Source organism: Pristiophorus japonicus, chromosome 1, assembly GCF_044704955.1.
Source record: "Pristiophorus japonicus isolate sPriJap1 chromosome 1, sPriJap1.hap1, whole genome shotgun sequence".
Taxonomy (NCBI): domain Eukaryota; kingdom Metazoa; phylum Chordata; class Chondrichthyes; family Pristiophoridae; genus Pristiophorus; species Pristiophorus japonicus.
The window spans coordinates 246,799,796-246,821,638 of NC_091977.1; the positions used below are offsets into that span (position 1 = coordinate 246,799,796).

Below are 21,843 nucleotides of genomic sequence, written 5' to 3' on the forward strand. Positions count from 1 at the left end.
CCAGGGAGCGCATCCCTTGAAGTCCCAAGGGATCCCAGCATCCCTTGGGAGCACTGTATATAAGCCGGCCCCGAAGGCCTTTTCCTCACTCTGGAGTGTCTTAATAAAGACTGAGGTCACTGTTACTTTAACCTCCTTGTGTGCAGTCTCATCTGTGTTAGGAACACAATAATATTGAATGGTGGTGCAGGCTTGAAAGGCCGAATATCCTGCTCCTGCATCTATTTTCTATGTTTCTATGTTTCTATTCGGGCAGATGACTAAAAGCTTGGTCAAAGAGGGAGATTTTAAGGAGCGTCTTAAAGGAAGAGAGGTTTAGGGAGGAAATTCCAGAGTTCAGGGGCTTGGCAACAGAAGGCACAACCACCAATGGTGGAGCGATTAAAATCGGGGATGTACAATAGACCAGAATTAGAGGAGCACAGAGATCTCGGAAGGTTGTATGGCTGGTGAAGATTACAGAGATAGGGAGGGGCGCGGCCATGGAGGAACTTGTAAACAAGGTTAAGAATTTTAAAATCGAAGCGCTGCAAATGCAAATGTCTATCATTTTGCCCTTTTTCAATTTACAAACAGAAAGAAAATAAATCGTTATGTGCTCGTATCCTCTTTTGGGTATTTAAGCACGATTGCTGGTAACAACTGAGCTAACAACTCGAGCTCAGCAAGATTATTAAGCTATTCTCTCAGCCCCTTAGCTATGGTGACATGCACATTAAAGATAATTGTTTTTGTTTGCTTTTACATTTTTTAATAGTCCCTCACTGTTGTCTTAGTTACCAGCCCATGTTTAGTGCTTTGATATTTTGTTGCATGTCACTTATTTGTGAGCACAGCAAAATTCAGAACATACAAATTGAAGAGACTTGACAAAATGACTTCAGTGAAAAAAGAATACAGGCTGCACCTCTGTTTAAATGTAATACAATAAAAACATTAGAACACTTTTTGACAACTGATATAATAGCCCAAATTTTGTTGCCAAAAATAACGGCAAGCTTAATGTCGCGCGCTGTTACGACTGTGTAAATCATCCTGTGCACTGCCGTTAGACTCACTAAAATGACAGGTCACCCTCAACCTCCCCATGAGTTTCAGGAAATTGCAGCATTTATGCATTAGCTGCCCTTAAAACTCATCGCATAAATTTAGGGCTGCTACTTAACAGCGTAAGTACCTTTGTAATAAGGAGATTTATGTTCATGTATTGCCAATTAACCTACCCAGCCCAAAAAGGGAACAATTTAAACTGTTGAGTCTCATTCTTACCAGGAGTAAATTGTTTTTAGAGATATTTTAAATTAACATTTAACATTTTTTAATGTTTTACTTACTTTATCTTTCTGTCCCTTTTCTCAATCTCTCTGTTAATCCAATCATTCTTTCCCTCTCTTTATTTCTCTTTCTGTAACTGATTTGACTGTAATTCACCCCCCTTTTCCATTGTTACTCTGGGCTAGACTTTCCACTAGCTGGCTAAGGCCCAAAAAATGGGCCATGTTCCAACGATGTGGGATGTATCGGCTTTGCTGATCGCTGGTACATCACCCATTTTTTTTGGCGATTTTCCACTCGGCCTTACCCCAGCGATGTCAAATGGGCAATGTGATTTTACGACGATCTCACGATCGTCCAAAGAAAACGGAAGTCAAACAGAAGTCATAGAAAAAAAAAGCCTCCCTAGCAACGCTATTGTGCGCATGTGTGGGATGTTTTTTTTATGGTTGATTTTTTTTTGCCACGTTTCAAGAGGTCAGGGTCATCGCACATGCTCAGAAGCACAGGGAGGATCAGAGAGAGAGAGAGAGAGAGAGAGAGAAGGAGAGAGGCCTGTGTGTTTGTTCGGTGGTTAATGCTTATATTTGAACGTAAAAACTAACAAATCTGATAGATCTTTTAATTTTTTTTTAAATTTCAAATCATTAAAATTAATATTATAGATTTGTCAACAGTATTTTAGTTTGAAATACTGCAATATATACAAAATAATGGAAATGCAAGAAGAAAGTGAAAGGAGAAGGGCCAAACCCTTTAGAGAGGAGGCCCTCGTAAATAGTGTGAGCTCAAGGTGGGAGGACGTGACACGGGTTGGCCATGGGAAACCTCCACCCTGTGCATATCGGAGAATATGGTGTGAGATTGCCGACGTAGTCACATCAGCATCAAACGAGGTACGGACTCCAGACCAGTGCCGTAAGAGATGGAACAGCCTGCTGGCAGCAGCCAGAGTAAGTTGCATTTAATATTTAAAATCATACATATGTATTATTTAAATAATGTTTGTAAATTTTAATTAGAATCTTCAATGTCATTTTGTTATAGTATAAAATAATTAAATTTGGAATTAATTTATGCACCCTGACACTAAATTGAATCTTATAGTATGAAAAATTATTCATATGCAATGCTAATTTTTAATTGAACATTTAAATCAGTCAGTCTTAAATGTTTGTTGCCAAGTGCATTAACTTATGACGTGCAATGTTATCTTATCATTTACAGAAGAAGATATCTATCAACCGTTCGGAGCAAAGGAGGACGGGCGGCGGCTCCGCTACAGTCCATATACTGAATGAATACGAGGAGCATGCGGTGGCCTTGGTGGGGCCTGAAAGCCGTTCGGTCACGACCCGTGGTGTGGCTGAACCCACCCTTGAGTCTCGTGAGTAATGCGAACTGTGCAATGTGTCAAACATTACTAAATACATACTAAAAATATCGTAGTTACGCATGTAATGTTATGCAATTATAATGCAATAATTTTGATGTACTCTTGATCTACAAATGAGGCCATGTTAGCCCTGCTGAACCCTTGTGCATATGGGGTTTTGAAAAGTATTGTAATGTTTTGGGTTATTGAAATATTGATATGTATTGATAGGTAATGTTATAAGTTGTTTAGAAATTTAATTCGTCTTTCTTAGGTCAAGTGTCCGTTGAGTCAGCGGAGACATCCGCAACTCTCGAGCCATCAAACAGTTCACAGGAGGAAGAGGCGGAAGAGAAGGAACTGATGACTCAAGTCGAGCAGGAGCAAGAGGAGGAGGAGGAAGACGATGACATTTTTTTTGTGGGGGGGGGAACAACCTGCGGCCACCTCTATTGAGATGGATTATGCGCCGGGACCAAGCGGTGTGCAGGTGGTGACGCCAAGGCATGTAACGTTGCAAACGCTGACCCCACGGAGGTGTGGTCAGCGGGGTGAGCAATTACCTACCATGGAGGACCAGACGGAGAGCTTATTATCCCTGTGCAGGGAGACGGTCACGATTGGTCGCGACCTTATCCAGGGTTTCACAGGTTTCTCTGCAAACTGGAGCCAGTTCTCCGCGCACTGGAGCCAGTTTCCAGCAACCTGGAGCGAGTTCTGCACGAACTTCTCTAACTGGTCTTCTGAGAAAGCACAGACTGCATGGGAGACGATGGAGGCCATTCGGCAGCAGACAGCCGCAACCAATGCCCTATGGCATACGTTGCTGGCTGGACACGGCGCTGTATCCCAAGGTGTCGTGTCAGCTCATAGCGGACCCCGAGCACGCAAGCGAGTACAGAGGACACAGTTCCTCCTGACTCGGAAGTGGTGTCTCAGGCTTCTGCTTACACTCCGTCACCTCCACCACGGCAGGAAGTCTTGCCGTCCCACACTGCACGACATCTTGGTTACGAAAGACCTCTGCATTCTTTAAGGTGCTTTGTGGGCAATGTGCATTCAGTCTATTGCTCCCTGCACCTTGGGGAAGTCTGCTATTCTCGAGAAACCCAAAGTCCTCTCGGTCTGTGCCTCCCTGGTTTTTGGGAAGCTTATGAAGTCCATCCTGTGAGCATATAGGGCTTCAATCACCTGTCAAATGCAGTAGTGTGTAGTGTGCTGAGAGATATGGAAGACGTCAACAGCTGAAGCCTGAAAAGATCCCGATGCGTAGAAGGCTAGGGCAGCAATAACTTTCACCTCAATGGACAGTGTGGTTCTGATGGTGCTGGAAGGCTGCAGATCTCCCTTGACGAGTTGACATATCTCATCGATGACCTCCTTCCGGAATCGCAGCCTCCTAAGACAAGCATTTTCAGACAAGTTCAGGTAAGATAGTTTTTCCTAGTACCTTCGTTGGCTGTACGGTCTCCTCCTCTGTCTTCGTCTCCGTCTACGCATTACTCTGTGACCTCTTCGATTGATCCTTTCAGTAACCAGTGTGTGAGCAGTTGCAATTAAAGGCAGGGAAAGCTTAGGCCCCAAGATAACTATCAATAATTACTTTCACTAATTTTAATAATCTCTCTACTCTATACTCTCTAATCACTGTACTCTGCACTCTCTGTACTCTCTATGCTGTATTCCAGTCAGTTTGATAGGCCCAACAATATCAGTAAACTTCACTATGTAAAAGCTATTTACAAAATAATTTCAATATATAAAAGCTTTTTTCCGAAAATAACTTGATAATACCTCTTTATATTCCCTGTTCCAATATTCTGAGTACAATTATCTTTAAATTAAGTCTCTAAATAACTCACAATTAGCCCTCCACCCTTCATCTGAAGTTCAAAATGGTGTCCGTAGTGCCCATTATCCTTCTCTTTGGCCCAGAAAAAGCAACTATTTTTCAGCACTCTTTTGGGCCTTGCATCGGCCTAGGTGCTGAAACTTGGGATGGGCCTTGTGTGGGCGATCATTTCAGCGATATCTCGGCGATCAAAGTGAAACTTAGGCACGGTGATGTTTTGGGCCTAGTTGCCACTTTTTGCTCAAAATGGGCGCTAGAGGTCCATTTTGGGCAATAGATGGGCCATAGATGGGCGATGTGAAGTGGAAAGTCTAGCCCTCTGTTTCTCTCTCAATCCTTAAATCTCCTTGGTTAAGGAGCTACATTGTTGGTCCCATCATTCACTAAGGTCCCAGATGCCCTGTTGAACTCACCGCGCTGTAATCAGCTCGCACTTCAAGCAAGTATGGTGCAAAGCAATTTTGAGTTGGATGGTGCAGGTAAAATTCCAACTCATGGGGCATGCTGCATATGCCCCGCAGAGACAATTCTGGGCCAATGTTCACGTTTAAGCATTGTGAATGTATTAATGATATTGCTCGTAAAAATCATGAGGGACTGGAATAGAATGGCATTCGCAGAACTTCTATCTGGAAGGTTACTACATGGTCAGAGGCTTGTGTCACGTTGCTGTATCAGCCTGATTATCAGCATCATTAGAATATAAAGTAGGGATGAGTGCCAGGTTCAGGAATAAGAACTGACACAACTGAAGCTGATGCGTTTGACCAATTTTCAGCTGAAGATACTTTTCCTTTAAATAAAATGGAATGCATAGATGCAGCTTAACTAACATCGCTCTGCACATAGGTGACACCATTCAGTGAAGCTCTCACATATTCTTTAAAGCCCCAATTTTAACTCAGGGCATGAATCGAACCTCATTAATGGTGCGAGCGTAAGGCCCCAGGCAATTTTAATTCCCGGGCCCAATCTGGATGGTCCCAGTCAGTCTTCCAGCTAAGCCCAGTGGGAGAGCTCGCTGTCCGGTGGGAGCAGGGAATTCAGGTGGCAGGATGCATCTGCCGTGGTCCCTGGTACTCAGGTCAGTGGTTAGGAGTGGGGGGGGGGGGGTGAGTGGTTTGGGATGGTATCACAATTAGGGGAGGGTAAGGAAGGTTCAGGGTAAGGGATGGCCCTAAGCTTTCCTTCTGGGACCCAGAGAAGCACTCATACTCTTCCTGGGCTCACAAGGAAACAAAAGTAAAAGTACTGACTTTGCTGCCTCTTACAGCCCTGGATCCGTTTGCCGGCAAGTTTTACTGTTTCTGATCTGTCACTGGGTGGGACTGCTGCATATTTTAGTTAAGATTGCACTGGGGTCCTAATTTCATCATAAGATCCCAATTTAAACATGTTCATGAGGCCAATACCTGCCTGTGGCAGTCATAAGAACATAAGAATTAGGAACAGGAGTAGGCCATCTAGCCCCTCGAGCCTGCTCCGCCATTCAACAAGATCATGGCTGATCTGGCCGTGGAATCAGCTCCACTTACCCACCCGCTCCCCGTAACCCTTAATTCCCTTATTGGTTAAAAATCTATCTATCTGTATAGTCACTTCTGAATAATGCATGGTTACAACAGCGATGGGCGCAAGTGCGTCAGGAACGTAGCGATAACACTACCACTATTTTAACCACTTGTCTGCGCCATTCCGGTCAAGCAGGCAGGGTTAACACCAGAACAAAAGCAAAATACTGCAGATGCTGGAATCTGAAAAAGGAACAGAAAATGCTGGAAATCTCAGCGGGTCAGGCAGCATCTGTGGAGAGAAACAGAGTTAACGTTTCGGGTCGATGACCCTTCATCAGAACTGGAAAAGTTCGAGATGTAACAGAAACCAAAAGATCGAGATTAAAACCAGGACTTCATTCTCTGCAAGATACTCATGGATACCTCTTCGACCTAAAAAGCTCAGTAAGTGATCCAGTCCCATACTTCAGCCAGTATAAAGTGCATAGCACGGCCCAGTTTGAATTTGCCTGACAATTTTCCCTTTGTCTTCATGAATGAGTCCTTGGCATCTGTTTGATGGCCCCCTGCGATGATATGTCCAAGATCAAAAACTCCAAAAAAATGTGCAATCATAATCATGAACTCACATCCACTATATTACAGTCTCAGAGATGTCAGTTTCATTTTTTTTTTAAAGTTTTCATTCTGCACATGCACAGAGGGAAAAGTCTAAACTACCCAACAAACTTAGGTAGTTTAAAAATAAATCCAATCTGTTCAGAGTCTAGAGGGAAGTATACATCCTCATGGTGGGTACAAGTTCACCAGATCCATGGCGACTTATAGTGTATACCAAGGCAATCAGCCAGCAAAGCCAAATTTGGCCATGCCCACCAAGATGCCAACAGCTGTATTTGCAAGCATCCTGTCTTTACAGGATCAGGATCAACGGTAAGCCAAATGCAGAACTACGCCACCTGATGTAAAAAATGATTTAAAAAAATAACTTGCATTTATATAGCGCCTTTCATGGCCTCAGGATGTCTAAAAAAGGCTTTACAGCCAATTAAGTACTTTTGAAGTGTAGTCACTGTTGTAATGCAGGAAACGCAGCAGCCAATTTGCACATAGCAAACTCCCACAAACAGCAATGAGATAACGAGCAAATTTATTTTGCCCATTTATAGTGCCCAAGTTTCGGGCTGCGCCTAGAACGGCACAGCCCCGACCTGGATGCCCGTTTTTCACGCCACAAAGTGCGCCTAAAAAAAACTTACAGATTCTCGGGCTCCCTGCTGGTCCTCTGGAGTCGGGCGCGGCGCAGCACAAGCTATGGGGGGCGGAGCCAGGTCCCTGCACTGAAAACAGTGCCGGAGCCTCTGCACATGCGCACTACCGTGGGCGCGCATGTGCAATAGCTCCAGGCGCCCAAAACTGTGTGGGAGGGGCCCGAAGCATGCAGCCCCTAGCCCTGGCCCAATGGCCTCACTGGGGCTGCATGCATAAGGCTCCTCCCACGCCCAGCTCCTGCTTCCTCCCGACCCGACTCGACTCCTGCTTCCCCCCCCCCCGCCCCCAGACTGGACCCGACCCGCGCTCCCACCTTCCCCCCCCCACCCGACCTGACCTCCCTCCCACCACCCCCCCGACCCGACCCGCGCTCCCAACCCTCCCCCTCCACCCGGACCGGACCCGGCCCAACCTGACCTCCCTCCCCCCGCCCCCGACACGAACTGACCTGACCCGACCCGACCTCCCCCTGCCCCCTCTCCCTCTCCTCTCCCTGCCCCCCCGACCTCCCCTGCCCCTGCCCCCCTCCCTCCCCCTGCCTCCCTCTCCCCCTCCCCTCGCTGTCAGAAACACAGACACTGACAGACAGAGAGTGAGAGACACACACAGACAGACAGACAGACAGAGAGAAAGAGACACTGACAGAGACACACTGGTGGGGAGGGCATCCCAGCACGCTGTTGGAGGGCTCCCGGTGCTGCAGTCGGTAAGTAGAAAATGTTTTATTTATTGATTTTTAAAAAAAAATTATTTCTTATTAATTTTTTTTGATTGATTTATTGGTTGATTTATTGATGTTTTTATCATTTATTATTGATGATGGCTCTTTATTTGTAAAACTGAACTGTTTAATGTTTGTAAACTTGCCTTTAAACCGCCCCCCCCCCCCCCCATTCCCTACGCCTGATTTGTAACCTACGCCTGATTTTCTAAAGTGTAGACAAGGTTTTTTCGAGCGTACAAAAATCTTCACTTACTCCATTCTAAGTTAGTTTGGAGTAAGTTTTCACTGCCGAAACTTTGAAAACAGGCGTAAGTGGCCGGACACGCCCCCTTTTGGAAAAAAAATTCTGTTCCAAAGGGAAACTGTTCTAACTGACTAGAACTGGAGCAAACTAAATGCCGAGAATTTGAATTTCGAAGATATTCCGTTCTACACCAGTTGCTCCAAAAAATCAGGAGCAACTGAGGCCGAAACTTGGACCCATAGTCCCAGGATAAAAAATCTAGCCAACTTTGATGAGCTCATTGGTCAGCTAACCTGTCAACATTTATTGATACAAGTTAACACATTTAAAGAAATGTCCAATCAGGCGAGATATCAGCGTAAGTTGGTATCTTCAGGTACAGAGGGCAAAAGGAGAAATCTAATGGAAAATTGGAGCAGAAAAAAGACTCATAAAAATTGTTCTGGTCATAAATTAAAGGAGTACTGACAGTCCATTGTCAAATTTTGGGCCAGGCTGAGTCTCTGGGATAACCACAAATATCCTGCCCTAAAACTTCACCTGTATGTGATTCTCGCAATGTGCTGCTATGTAAGTAATCTGGTGCAACCCTAAATGTTTGTCATGTTTTTTCTTTCTTCCTTCAGTTCTTTTGTTCCTGTTTCACTCATTTCTGTTTTTCATTCGTTCTTTCCATTTTCTTCTTTCTTACGCTTGTTGATTTTTCTTACTTTTGATTTTAATCAGATAATTAAAATAAAACCCTTACTCATCCTTTCATATATTTCTAATTTGGGGTCCAGTCTCGGTGTACTGTGGTTATGTTGCGGAGTATCTGCTCGTGCCTCTGTAGACTTCCATCATTTTTGTTCAGTTTTAACATCAGTTGTCATCAAAGAATACAAGAGCAGGGAGATGATGCTTGAACTGTATAAAACACTAGATGGGCCACAGCTAGAGTACTGCATGTAATTCTGGTCACCACATTACAGGAAAGATGTGATTGCACTTGAAAGAATACAGAGGAGATGCATGAGGATGTTGCCTGGACTGGAGTATTTTAGTTATAAGGAAAGATTGGATAGGCTGGGGTTGTTTTCTTTGGAACAAAGGAGGCTGAGGGGAAACCTTATTGAGGTGTATAAATTTATGAGGGACCGAGATAGAGTGCATAGGATGGACCTATTTCCCTTAGCAGAGGGGTCAACAACCAGGGGGCATAGATTTAAAGTAATTGGTTTACTTTGGAGGGGATTTGAGGGGAAATGTTTTCACCCTGAGGGTGGTGAGGGTCTGGAACTCACTGCCTGAAAGGATGGTAGAGGTAGAAACCCCCACCACATTTAGAAAGTAGTTAGATGCGCACTTGAAGTGTCGTAACCTACAAGGCTATGGACCAAGAGCTGGAAATTAGGATTGGCTGGATAGCTCTTTGTCAGCTGACACGGACATGATGGGATGAAATGGTCTCCTTCCATGTAAATTTCTATGATTCTATGATTGAAAATATGTATACAGAAGAGTATAGGTTGCAGGATAAAATTAGTGCTACTGAGCTAGTTTAAGTGTCAAAAGTGAAAAATCAAGATCTCATTGGTTTCTAGAGGTGTGATGTATTGTTTGGTTGCAGGCAGCTTAGGTATCCAACCCTTGCAATATGAAACAATGGTAATTCTAATAGTAATACCATAATCCTAAATGTGTGAATTTTATATTAAGTGAGTGGATATTGAGAGTATGGGCTGGATTTGCGGCTAATTTGCGCCCCGTTTAGCGCCTGGACGCGGCACAAATATGTTTTTTTTGCGCAAAACGAGGCACACAACATTTTGTGCCCAGGCGGAACTTTCGGCAGTGGTTTTGTGGTGGTGCTAAAACTTAGCGCCCGCCCGATGTTTTCACCGTTTGGATGACGTAAATCGGCGTGCAACACTGCGCTAGCACCCTGGGCGGAACTTTCGGTGATATCGCCCGATTAACCAACCGCCCGGGAACCTGCCAGCAAAAGGCAGTCACTCTCACGTCGGACCCAAGGCTAACGGCGCCATCTTGTAAATGGAGCAGAAGTTGAGAGCATAAAAGGATTGGGAGAAGAAGACTGCGTTTATCATACTGAAGTTTTGTGTGGGTTTATAGATCGTTTTAAAGGACATTTAAGGACATTTTAAAAGATGGGGGCTTTACTATGTCAGACATTATTCCTGGCTACTATATTTATACGGCATCGAGCTGCAAGAAGGCTTATTGATGATCATTTTGAACGTAATCAAAGAGGTCGCAGGGAGGAGGCCTTACCCACAACGAGTATACAAGCTCATACCTGCAGCTCTCTGAGGCAAAGTGCATGAGAAGACTGCGCTTCCGAAAGGAAATGCTGACAGAGATATGCCAGCTCATAAAGGCAGACCGACAGCCTACCAGCAGCATCAGGACTGCACTGCCCATCGAGGTGAAGATGACTGCGGTACCTGCCTTCTATGCCTCCGGCTCCTTTCGGGCATCAGCGGGGGACATATGCTGCATCTCGCAACATGCTACACATTGCTGCATTCGCCAGGTGACTAATGCACTGTATGCACACAGGATAGACTACATAAACTTCCCAATGACCAAGGAGGCCCAAAATGAGAGGGCTGTAGGTGTTGGACAATTTGCTGGCTTCCCCAAGGTTCAGGGTTATCTTGACTGTATGCACGTCATCCTGCGAGCACCTTTATATAAACCAGAGCGAAGCCGAAAGGGATTCCACTCCATGAACGTAGAGATCATCTGCGACCATACGCAGCACATCATGGCAGTCAATGTCCAATATCCAGGGAGAATCCATCATAAGAACACAAGAACATAAGAAATAGGAGCAGGAGTAGGCCATTTGACCCCTCGAGCCTGCTCCGCCATTCAATAAGATCATGGCTGATCTGATCATGGACCCAGCTCCATTTCCTTGCCCGCTCCCCATAACCCTTTACTCCCTTATCATTCAAAAATGAGTCTGTCTCTGCCTTAAATATATTCAATGACCCGACCTCCACAGCTCTCGGGGCAGAGAATTCCGTAGATTTATAACCCTCTTAGACATGCAATTTCTACTCATCTCAGTTTTAAATGGGCAGCCCGTTATTCGAAGACTATGACCCCTAGTTTTAGTTTCCCCTATGAATGGAACTATCCTCTCTTCATCCACCTTGTCGACCCCCCTCATTATCTTATAAGTTTCAATAAGATCACCTCTCATTCTTCTGAACTCGAATGTGTACAGGCCCAACCTACTCAACCTATCCTCATAAGTCAACCCCCTCATCTCCGGAATCAACCTAGTGAACCCTCTCTGAACAGCCTTCTATCAAGTATATATTTCCTTAAATATGGAGATGAAAACTGTACGCAGTACTCCAGGTGTGGCCTCACCAATACCCTGTACAGTTGTGGCAGGACTTCTTTGCTTTTATACTCTATCTCAATTACAATAAAGGCCAACATTCAATTTGCCTTGCTGATTACTTGCTGTACCTGCATACTAACTTTTTGTGTTTCATGCACAAGGACCCCCAGGTCTCTCTGCACTGTAGCACTTTGCAATGCTTCTCCATTTAAATTATAATTTGCTTTTCTAATATTTCTGCCAAATTGGATAACCTCACAATTTCTCACATTATACTCCGAATTTTTGCCCACTCACTTAGCCTCTTTATATCCCTTTGCAGATTTTTGTGTCCTCCTCACAATTTTCTTTCCCACCCATCTTTGTATCATCAGCAAACTTGGCTACATTACACTCGGTCCCTTCATCCAAGTCATTAATATAGATTGTAAATAGTTGAGGACCCAGCACTGATCCCTGCGGCACCCCACTGGTCACTATTTGCCAACCGGAAATGACTCATTTATCCCAACTCTCTGTTTTCTGTTAGTTAACCAATCCTCTATCCATACTTGGAATTCGTCCATGGCAGAGGAAACTTTACAAGGATACCCTCAAAACCTCCCTGATAAAGTGCAACATCTCCACTGACACCTGGGAGTCCCTGGCCATAGACCGCCCTAAGTGGAAGAAGTGCATCCGGGAGGGCACGGAGCTCCTCGAGTATCATCGCCGAGAGCGTGCAGAAATCAAGCGCAGGCAGCGGAAGGAGCGTGTGGCAAGCCAGACTCCCTGCCCACCCTTTCCCTCAACAACTATCTGTCCCACCTGTGACAGAAACTGTGGTTCTCGTATTGGACTGTACAGCCACTGAAGAACTCATGCCAAGAGTGGAAGCAAGTCTTCCTCGATTCCGAGGGACTGCCTATGATGATGATGGTATGATATCCATGCTAATATATTACCCCCAACCCTGTGAGTTTTTATCTTGTGCAGTAACCTCTTAAGTGGCACCTTATTGAATGCCTTCTGGAAATCCAAATACACCACATCCACTGGTTCCCCTTTCATAAAATCATGCTTTCATCTTGCTTGCACTGTCACAGGCCTGTTCCAGCTTCACCACAAGGCTAGAGCTGGATGCTCAGGGACAAAGGTTACAGACTCGCCACCTGGCTCATGACCCCCCTTCCGGAACCCTCAGACACAAGCCGAGCATCGTTATAATGAGAGCCATGCAGTCACATGCAACATCGTCGACAGACAATTGGATTGCTCAAGCACGATTCTGATGTCTGGAGCGCTCTGGAGGCTGCCTGCAATACTCCTCTTAGCAGGTCTCTGAGTTCATTGTGATGTGCTGCATGCTATACAACTTAGCCATCATGAGGAGACAGGATTTGCCAATGAGGATTGCAGGAGAACCTCAGGAGGGAGGGGAAGAGGAGGAGGAAGAGGATGAGGAAGAGGAGCCTGGCGAGGAACCTATGCCACAACCATCACCACCACAACCACAGGGAGGCATTGTGGAAATTTCACTGCTGCAAAAGCCTTACTTCAGCAGCTCATAATTCATCACTTTGCTTGAAGAGTGAACGGCATGTTTATCCTATCAGTAACTAGTTAGGCACCGCAGGGATCAGTGCTGGGACCCCAACTATTTACAATCTATATTAACGACTTGGAAGAAGGGACTGAGTGTAACGTAGCCAAGTTTGCTGACGATACAAAGATGGGAGGAAAAGCAATGTGTGAGGAGGATACAAAAAATCTGCAAAAGGACATAGACAGGCTAAGTAAGTGGGCAAAAATTTGGCAGATGGAGTATAATGTCTGAAAGCATGAGGTCATGCACTTTGACAAAAAAATCAAAGAGCAAGTTAATATTTAAATGAAGAAAGATTATAAAGTGCTGCAGTACAGCGGGACCTGGGGGTACTTGTGCATGAAACACAAAAGGATAGTATGCAGATACAGCAAGTGATCAGGAAATCCAATGATATCTTGGCCTTTATTGCAAAGGGGATGGAGTATAAAAGCAGGGAAGTCTTGCTACAGCTATATAAGTTATTGGTGAGGCCACACCTGGAATACTGCAGTTTTGGTTTCCATATTTACAAAAGGATATACTTGCTTTGGAGGCAGTTCAGAGAAGGTTCACTAGGTTGATTCCGGGGATGAGGGGGTTGACTTATGAGGAAAGGTTGAGTAGGTTGGGCCTCTACTCATTGGAATTCAGAAGAATGAGAGGTGATCTTATTGAAAGGTGTAAGATTATGAGGGGGCTTGACAAGGTGGATGCAGAGAGAATGTTTCCACTGATAGGGGAGACTAGAACTAGAGGGCATAATCTTAGAATAAGGGGCCGCCCATTTAAAACTGAGATGAGGATGAATTTCTTCTCTCAGAGGGTTGTAAATCTGTGGAATTTGCTGCCTCAGAGAGCTGTGGATACTGGGACATTGAATAAATTTAACACAGAAATAGACAGTTTCTTAAATGATAAGGGGATAAGGGGTTATGGAGAGCGGGCGGGGAAGTGGAGCTGAGTTCATGATCAGATCAGCCTGGATCTTATTGAATGGCGGAGCAGGCTCGAGGGGCCGTATGGCCTACTCCTGTTCCTATTTCTTATGTTCTTATGTTTTTATGTTGACTATTCCCCCCTCTTATTCTGCAAATGAAACACTACATAGGAATGGTTAAGGTGAACAAAAGAATTTATCAAACCTTGTAAAATGTTATAACTTTGTTAACATAATTTGAAAAGTTGAAACTTTAATAAAATAACATAAATTGTGATTAAACTGTGATTATACTGCAACAACAACATGATAACAAGCACCCCTGCCTCACGATCTTTTAACACCAGCTTCCACCCCACTCCCCCACAGCTTACCTTAGCCCCCTCCCTTGCCCGCTCCTCGCACCTAAAGTGGGACCACGATAGCATGCAGCAATGTTGTCAGAGTGCTGCTGGGGGGAAAGACCTTGGAGACGCCTCCTGGGGATACACTGGACCAGCTCGTGACGTGGAAGGCCCGGCTTGTGACTGGTGAGTCTCTTAATCGGCGTTGCCAGTCATAGGTGGTGCCAGTTGTCTTGGTTAATCCTTGCCACTGGACCAAGACCTAGCTCTGTCAAGCCCGTGTGGTGGCTTGTGTGCAACGGCCACCACACGTTAAAAAAATCCACGCACAGGTACCTTACACCCTTCAATATGCAGTTCGGGACCTGGAATATTAGGCCTGCATTGAAACACCTGTGAACTCAACCCTTTTTGGCGTGGAAGCAAGTCATCCTCAATTCGAGGGACTGCTTAAGAAGAAGGGCTGTGTCTGTGTGTCATACTAGGGAACTCAGAAAGGTTGGTTCCAACACTTTCTGGGATTCCTGTGTGACTGGTGGAGGCCGCCAGCCTCATGTGGGCATTGATGGCCTCGCGGCTTGCACCGACAATCTGCGATCCTACCTCCATTCTAGTCGCCTTCAGACTGTCAATGCTTGTGGGAATCCTACCCAGGACTTCAAGGAGTTGATGGGTGAGCCTGATGTTCTCCCTGGACAGTGCCACCATTTCCAGGTGTGCGTCTGCCTGTCTGTCAGCAGACCAGCTTTACCGACTCACCCTCTGGAGAGATAGCATATGGGATTTGACTCCAAACTGGGCTGCTGCCACTACTAGCCCCAGGAGCCTCAGAGATGGCAAAACCCGAGACTGTTTGACCATCTTCGGATGACGTATTTACCAGTGTTAAAAGAGGTGTAGACTGCATCTGCACCACCCTGGAGTTAGCTGATCAGTCTCTGTCAACTCCTCTTCATCACATTCCCCTTCCTCCTCCACATGTTGGGCTGACCTGGAGGCTTGATCACAAGAATTCTACTCCTCTGGCTGGTCATCTGGAAGTAGAAAGCAACAGACGAGTGGTTAGCAGCAGGGGAGGGGGCAGGGTGAAATGAGGAAGGTCACATAGCACAGGTTCATTTGAATGACCGCCACTACTCCATAATATGTAGTCCAGAGACACTGCCCCAACCCTAGTCCACAGACACTGCATCACATTGCCCCAACCCAGCCCAGGAGTGTGCAGGACTAGCCCTCGGGACGTAGCAGGGGTCAGTGCCACCAGTGCCTGACCTGGGATCCCCATGAGGCCTGTCACTCGTTCTTTCAGGTCTGTAAGTGGCAGGGTCTGAGCTGGACTGCCGTCTGTCTGCCGCCTGTCCACAGCAGTTGTGGAACTTTATTCCCTGCAAAGATGAAAATGGGAATGGTTACCAGGGGGTCCATCTGCCCTTGTGGCACACACAGATAGCCACCAAAGCACTTGTACCATACTGCCTGAATGTATTAGTGTCCTCTGTTTAATGGTCTTGGAAGTTGCATGTGGTTCATCAAGAGGACATCGAAGTGTGGAAACACCTGATCAGATCACATAAAGAAATCTTAATAATGTGTAAAGATCATTCATGTCAAATAAGGTGCCACACTAAGCTTACTTATGTCATACATTTTAGGAAGCAACCCACAGAGTGTTCAGAGACAGCAACAGCATCAGAATGAATAATGTGCGAGATTTATAATTTAGATAATAAAAGAATGCATGAATAAAAACTTTACTCACTCTAATGATCCTCGAAAGGTTGTTAAACTTTTTCCGGCACTGTGTTGCAGTACTTATTACTGTATCTGAGGCAGAGATCTCCTCAGCAATCTCCTTTCAGATCTTGTTAAAAATCGCTGGCAGAGGTCTGGATCCACCCATGGAGTTCCTGTTATCTCCTTTCCACAGCCCCAAAAGAGCTTCGATAGCCTCCTGTGTGAATCTTCATGCACGCTGCCTGGTGTCCTCCTCCTCCATCATCATGAAAATCTAATTATAAAAATGGCTGATTCAGTCCCGGGTGTACTGCGCATGTACACAGAGGCCGTGCCCTGCATTAACATTTGCGATCGGACAGCAGACCAGAAGCACGACAAAAAAAATATTGCGTGTGCACGGAATGGCCGATTTTTTTTTCCAGTCGGAACTTTCGGCTCCGGCACACAAATTCAGTCGTGTAACACCAGAGTTAGCACTAACGTCCATCGTGAACTTTAATTTGGTGAAAGTTGCACACTCTCACGCTAATGCTAACCTGGCAGTAAAATTTTGATTTTGCCGTGAATAGCGTCAGAAAACGGGCGAAATCGCAAATAGTGAAAATTCAGCCCTATATCTAAAATCCCAAAGGCATTATCAGGGACAATAGTATGTTAGAGGACATGTTTCTTTCTTTCATGGTTATCTAGTCACAAGAGACAATTTTTCCATTACCTTGGAAAACTATTTAGTTTTCTGCATGAAGAATAAATAATTTATTTTAATCATATTTTTGAAAGCAGCATCAGAAATGCAAGTACAGTTGGACCTCTCTGGTCCGACACCCTCGGGGTTGGACCTCTCTGGTCCGGTACTTCGGCACTTGACCGGTGCCGGAACAGAGAATTTTCCGAACCACGGGAGATCACTGCAGCCACCATATCTGACTTCTGATAGTATCACTACGAGTTAGAAGATAAAGGTTCATTAATACAAAATCGGCAAAAAGAGTATGTGATTATAAATTATGTATTTACACTTCTTTAGCCGTCACCTGAAAGCACTCCAAATGGGAATACTCTAGGTGGCATTTTAACCTCCTCATGAATTGCAGAAAACCCTTTTTAGGCTGTTTATGCCAGAAAAGATGAAAAGCTGAGTTCAAAATGAAAGCAAGTGATTCTTATTCAAATCCAAGCAATTTCTGTCTAAAACATTTCTCCCAATATGAAACCTATATTTCATTAACATCCAGACTATCACATTTCAAAGACAAAGCAAAATCAGTACATGGACCATATTGAAAACTACATTCCAATAATATTTAACTGACCATATTACAAGGCAATAGAGAAATCCCTTTTCTGTCGACAGCCCCCGGGCTCCTGTGTATGGCAGCCTGTGGGCGGCTCCCTCAGCTGAACACAATGGCTGACTGATAGCCATTCCAGCCAATCGCCGAACACAATGGTTGACTGACAACCATTCCAGTCAATCCCCCGATCAAGCAGTTTTTAAAATAAACCCTCTTTTCTCTCAGGCCCAACTAATGCTGAACCACGGATGTTTCTGGATTAGAGAGTCCCAGACTGGAGAGGTACAACTTGTAGCCTCATCTGATTGAATGTGATTTAAACTGCACTGTAAAATGAGGATAACTCTCTGATACTCATTTCACATCAACCCTTGAGTCTTGAAAGGTAGCTTTTTTTATATTTGTATATATATATATATATATATATATATATCGAAAGAACAACAAATAAAATGAGCCTAGTGTAATGAAGATATTCTAGGATCTTCCAAAGTTTTTTAATACGTGGCACTGGCCTTTTATTTTGTACAGAATTCACTGCCAGACTTCAACTAGAGACTTTTAAATTGAAGTCAGCAGACGATGCTTATTTAAATGCTCTGCCGTATTGGAAGCTGGGGAAATCTTGCATAATTAAAACATGTGAATGAGTTATTATTAATTAAAATAGCCCAAAGAAATTATGAACAAGTTGCTAATTTCCATCTTTATTAGATCATGTTACAGAGCTGAGACATGCATAAAGGCGATGTGACACACCCGAGGAACTGAGGAGAAAATTAAAAGAAGTGACGTGTGGAGATATGAATGTTTCAGAACAGAAATTGTAAGTAATTTCACTATCTCCACAGAATGCTTTTATGAATCATTTAAGCCAAGTTCATAGTAGACAGAATGTTGGTTAGATTGCGTCTCAGAAAAATGGTAAATTAGAGCAGGGATGAAGTTAAAAAGGTTCTTCACTATTGTCAAAAGGGGTGCAGCAACATTACAAACCTCACAATTAAGATGACACAGTTTTAAGGACTGGTGCAGCAAAAATACATAACAACATATGAAATAGGAACAGGAGTAAAAAGAAAAGAGAAAGACCTGCATTTATATAGCTCCTTTCATGACCACCGGACGTCTCAACCCGCTTTACAGTCAATGGAGTACTTTTGGAGTGTAGTCACTGTTGTAATGTAGGAAACGCGGCAGCCAATTTACGCACGGCAAGCTCCCACAAACAGCAATGATATAATGATTAGATAATCTGTTTTTTTGTGATGTTGATTGAGGGATAAATATTGGCCAGGATACCGGGGTTAACTCCCCTGCTCTTCTTCAAACTAGCGTCATGGGATCTTTTATGTCCACTTGAGGGAGCAGAAGGGGCCTCAGTTTAACATCTCATCTGAAAGACGGCACTTCTGACAGTGCAGCACTCCCTCAGCACTGCACTGGAGTGTCAGCCTAGATTTTGTGCTCAAGTTCCTGGAGTGGGATTTGAACCTACAACCTTCTGACTCAGAGGCGGGAGAGCTACCAACTGAATAGGACATGCAGCCCTTCGAGCCTACTCAACAGAGCATTCATTATTTCAATATCTGGCAGTAGTATCAGTACAAAAAAACACTGAGACCTGAAGGAATGATTCTGAAGGAAAGAAAACAAGCAAGATTGAACATATGTGATCAAATGTTCAGTCACTCATTATGGAGAGAGGGGGAGAGGGGGGGAGGGGGGAGAGAGGGAGAGAGGGAGAGGGGGAGAGGGAGATGGGAGGGGGGAGAGGGAGAGAGGGGGGAGAGGAGGAGAGAGGTGGAGAGAGGGGGAGAGGAGAGAGGGGGAGAGAGGGGAGAGGGGGAGAGGGAGAGGGAGAGAGGGGAGAGGGGGAGGGGGAGGGGGAGAGGGAGAGAGGGGGAGAGATGGGAGAGGGGGAGAGAGGGGAGAGGGGGAGAGGGAGAGGAGGGGAGAGGGGAGAGGGGGAGAGGGAGAGAGGGAGAGAGGGGAGAGGGGGAGAGAGGGGAGAGGGGGAGGGGGAGAGGGGGAGAGAGGGGAGAGAGGGAGAGAGGGGAGAGGGGGAGAGGGAGAGGGAGAGGGGGAGAGGGGGAAAGGGAGAGAGGGGGAGAGGGAGAGAGGGGGAGGGGGGGAGAGGAGTGCAGATGCTAAAGAAATACTGATTTGTTTTTAAGAAAAGTAAAAGGTCATGACAAGGGTTATAGATCAGTGTTCATTACTGCAAGATATTTAAGGATATTGCAAAGGACACAGCCCAAGGTCTTCTTCTGAAAATTATTGTCAACAGCAAAGAGTGGTGTAGTTTTGATAAGAGTAAATAACAAGAATCTGTTTCAGCTGGCAGCAAGATTGGTAACCAAAGGGCATAGAGTTAAGGTGATTGTCAAAAGAGCCAGAAGTGAGATGAGGAGAATTTTGTTTTAAACGGCGAATTATCGTGATCTGGAATGCACTGCCTGAAAGGGTGGTTTAAACAGATTCAACAGTAAGTTTCAAAAGGGAATTGGATAAATTTGAGGGAAAGAGCAGGGGAGTGGGACTAATTGGACAGCTCTTTCAGAGAATCGGCACAGGCACGATGGGCTGAATGGCCTCCTTCTGTGCTGTAGGATGATTCTAAGAGCACTGATATATGAATGAGATTCTGTAATTCCTAAATTTATTTGTTTTTTGGAGGATGGGATTAAGTGCAATAGATGAGGTGGGGGATGGGAACTGAATTGCAAATTTTGTGACTGGAGATGAATGCAAAGTGATGCACATTAGATTGCATGGCTTTAACTTTAGTTTGCATAGCATTATGTTCTAAGGTGATTAGAAGCATATTACAAAAACACTGCTGTACTGCCCATGGGGAGGTCAAAATACACCACTTATCTTGTAACATTCTAAGTACTGTGGCACATCTGTAGTTTGCTGCTAAGAAACTTTGCTCATGTATGTGCACATGTGTATTTGTATTTATATTTGTGCCTGAGGCTGTTCAGTGGTGCTGCCGGTCACACTAAGTAAGTCCTTTCTGCCAGACTGTCCGATTGCCCTTTATTCAATGTTTTAACTATAGTACGGGCTAGGGCCTGCCTCTTACATCGGTTACACCTTTTTACAGGATAATACTAGCAAGGTGAGTTCCCTTGCATTACAACCAGTAGATTTAGTCCAGCATAGTTCATGTATAAGTCCTTTTTAGCCAATATTTTCTCGGTGTTTGAATTATGCCCCTGGGCATAATCCTCTGTTTCTTCTATCTTTCCTCCACTTGGGGTCTTCTTTACTCTGCCGAATTTCTGCCTCGCCTGGGGTATCCTCTATGTTGTCGAATGGTGTCCAATTCAGTCGAGTTTGTTCCTCTTTCAGTTCAAGTATCGGTTTTCCTTGTGGCCCGATGGCCTTTGCATAACCTCCTCAGGTAATGTCCTTCATTGTCCCAACGATCTTTCTTCCTTTAGTTCAGGGGTTATAATAAACCCATTTATATCTGTCTCGTCAAGCGGAGTAAAGCAGAAGTCAGTATCCATAATGAGGTGTTCCTTTCTTCATTTCAGTTGCCGTGGTGCTCATACATCAATCTCCATTTCTTCATGGAACAGCGATAATTATTAGTCCTGTGTTAGGGGGGTGATACTCAAGCTGCACCCGTCCACTTGGTCATATCCACAGTCATCTTTGATCATTCGTAGTGGATCGCGACATAAAGCAACTTGTTATTTTTATAACAATCATCTATGCTGAGACTCTTAGTACTGCTGTTCTCTTCAGTTACATGTTTGGTTTGTCATGGTACCGCACGCTAGTTTGATTTTTTATTTCTCCTACATTGTTTGGTATAGAGGCTTTGTCACATCATACTGTGGTATAGATAATACAAAACCTATTATATGTAAATGTCCGATTACATATCTGGTCTTTGGGACCCAAGCATGACTGTTTCTCTGCACCTCGCAGGCATGAGTCATGTTTTTGTCCAAGGTCCAGTTGGTAAATACATCACGTGTTATCCAATCCGGCACATTTCTATTCTGAAGCTGCTCTAGGTTATGTTGTATTCCATTGAGCAACCATGCTCCATATCCTGTACACACTAGTTCTGTCTGTATGGTTTTACTTAAGTTCCATTCTGCTCTCTTCATCGAATTTATAGTTCTGGTGTGGTCTTGCAATGTGTGGGTCACTTGTAATAATTTCCTTTTTGCGCCATTACCCAGTTGTGCCTGTATCTTTTTATTATCCTCATCCCTTTCCAGCAATCCCTGTAAGGTTCGTGTTCGGGCATTAACTCGATTATCTATCGTGTGTAGGTCTATAATTTTTACCGTCGCAACTCCCGCCACGTATCCCGGCGC

The 21,843-nt window shown here is 44.7% G+C and overlaps 1 long non-coding RNA gene across 1 annotated transcript in view; it reads left to right on the plus strand.

Annotated features, from left to right (window-relative positions):
* Positions 1 to 2,545: 2,545 nt before the first annotated feature.
* Positions 2,546 to 21,843, plus strand: part of LOC139245338 (uncharacterized) — a 52,039-nt gene continuing 32,741 nt past the window's right edge. Inside the window, exons 1-2 of the long non-coding RNA XR_011589974.1 lie at positions 2,546 to 2,662; positions 18,212 to 18,323. This is a non-coding gene — a long non-coding RNA (uncharacterized lncRNA). The remainder of the gene's footprint in view (positions 2,663 to 18,211; positions 18,324 to 21,843) is intronic.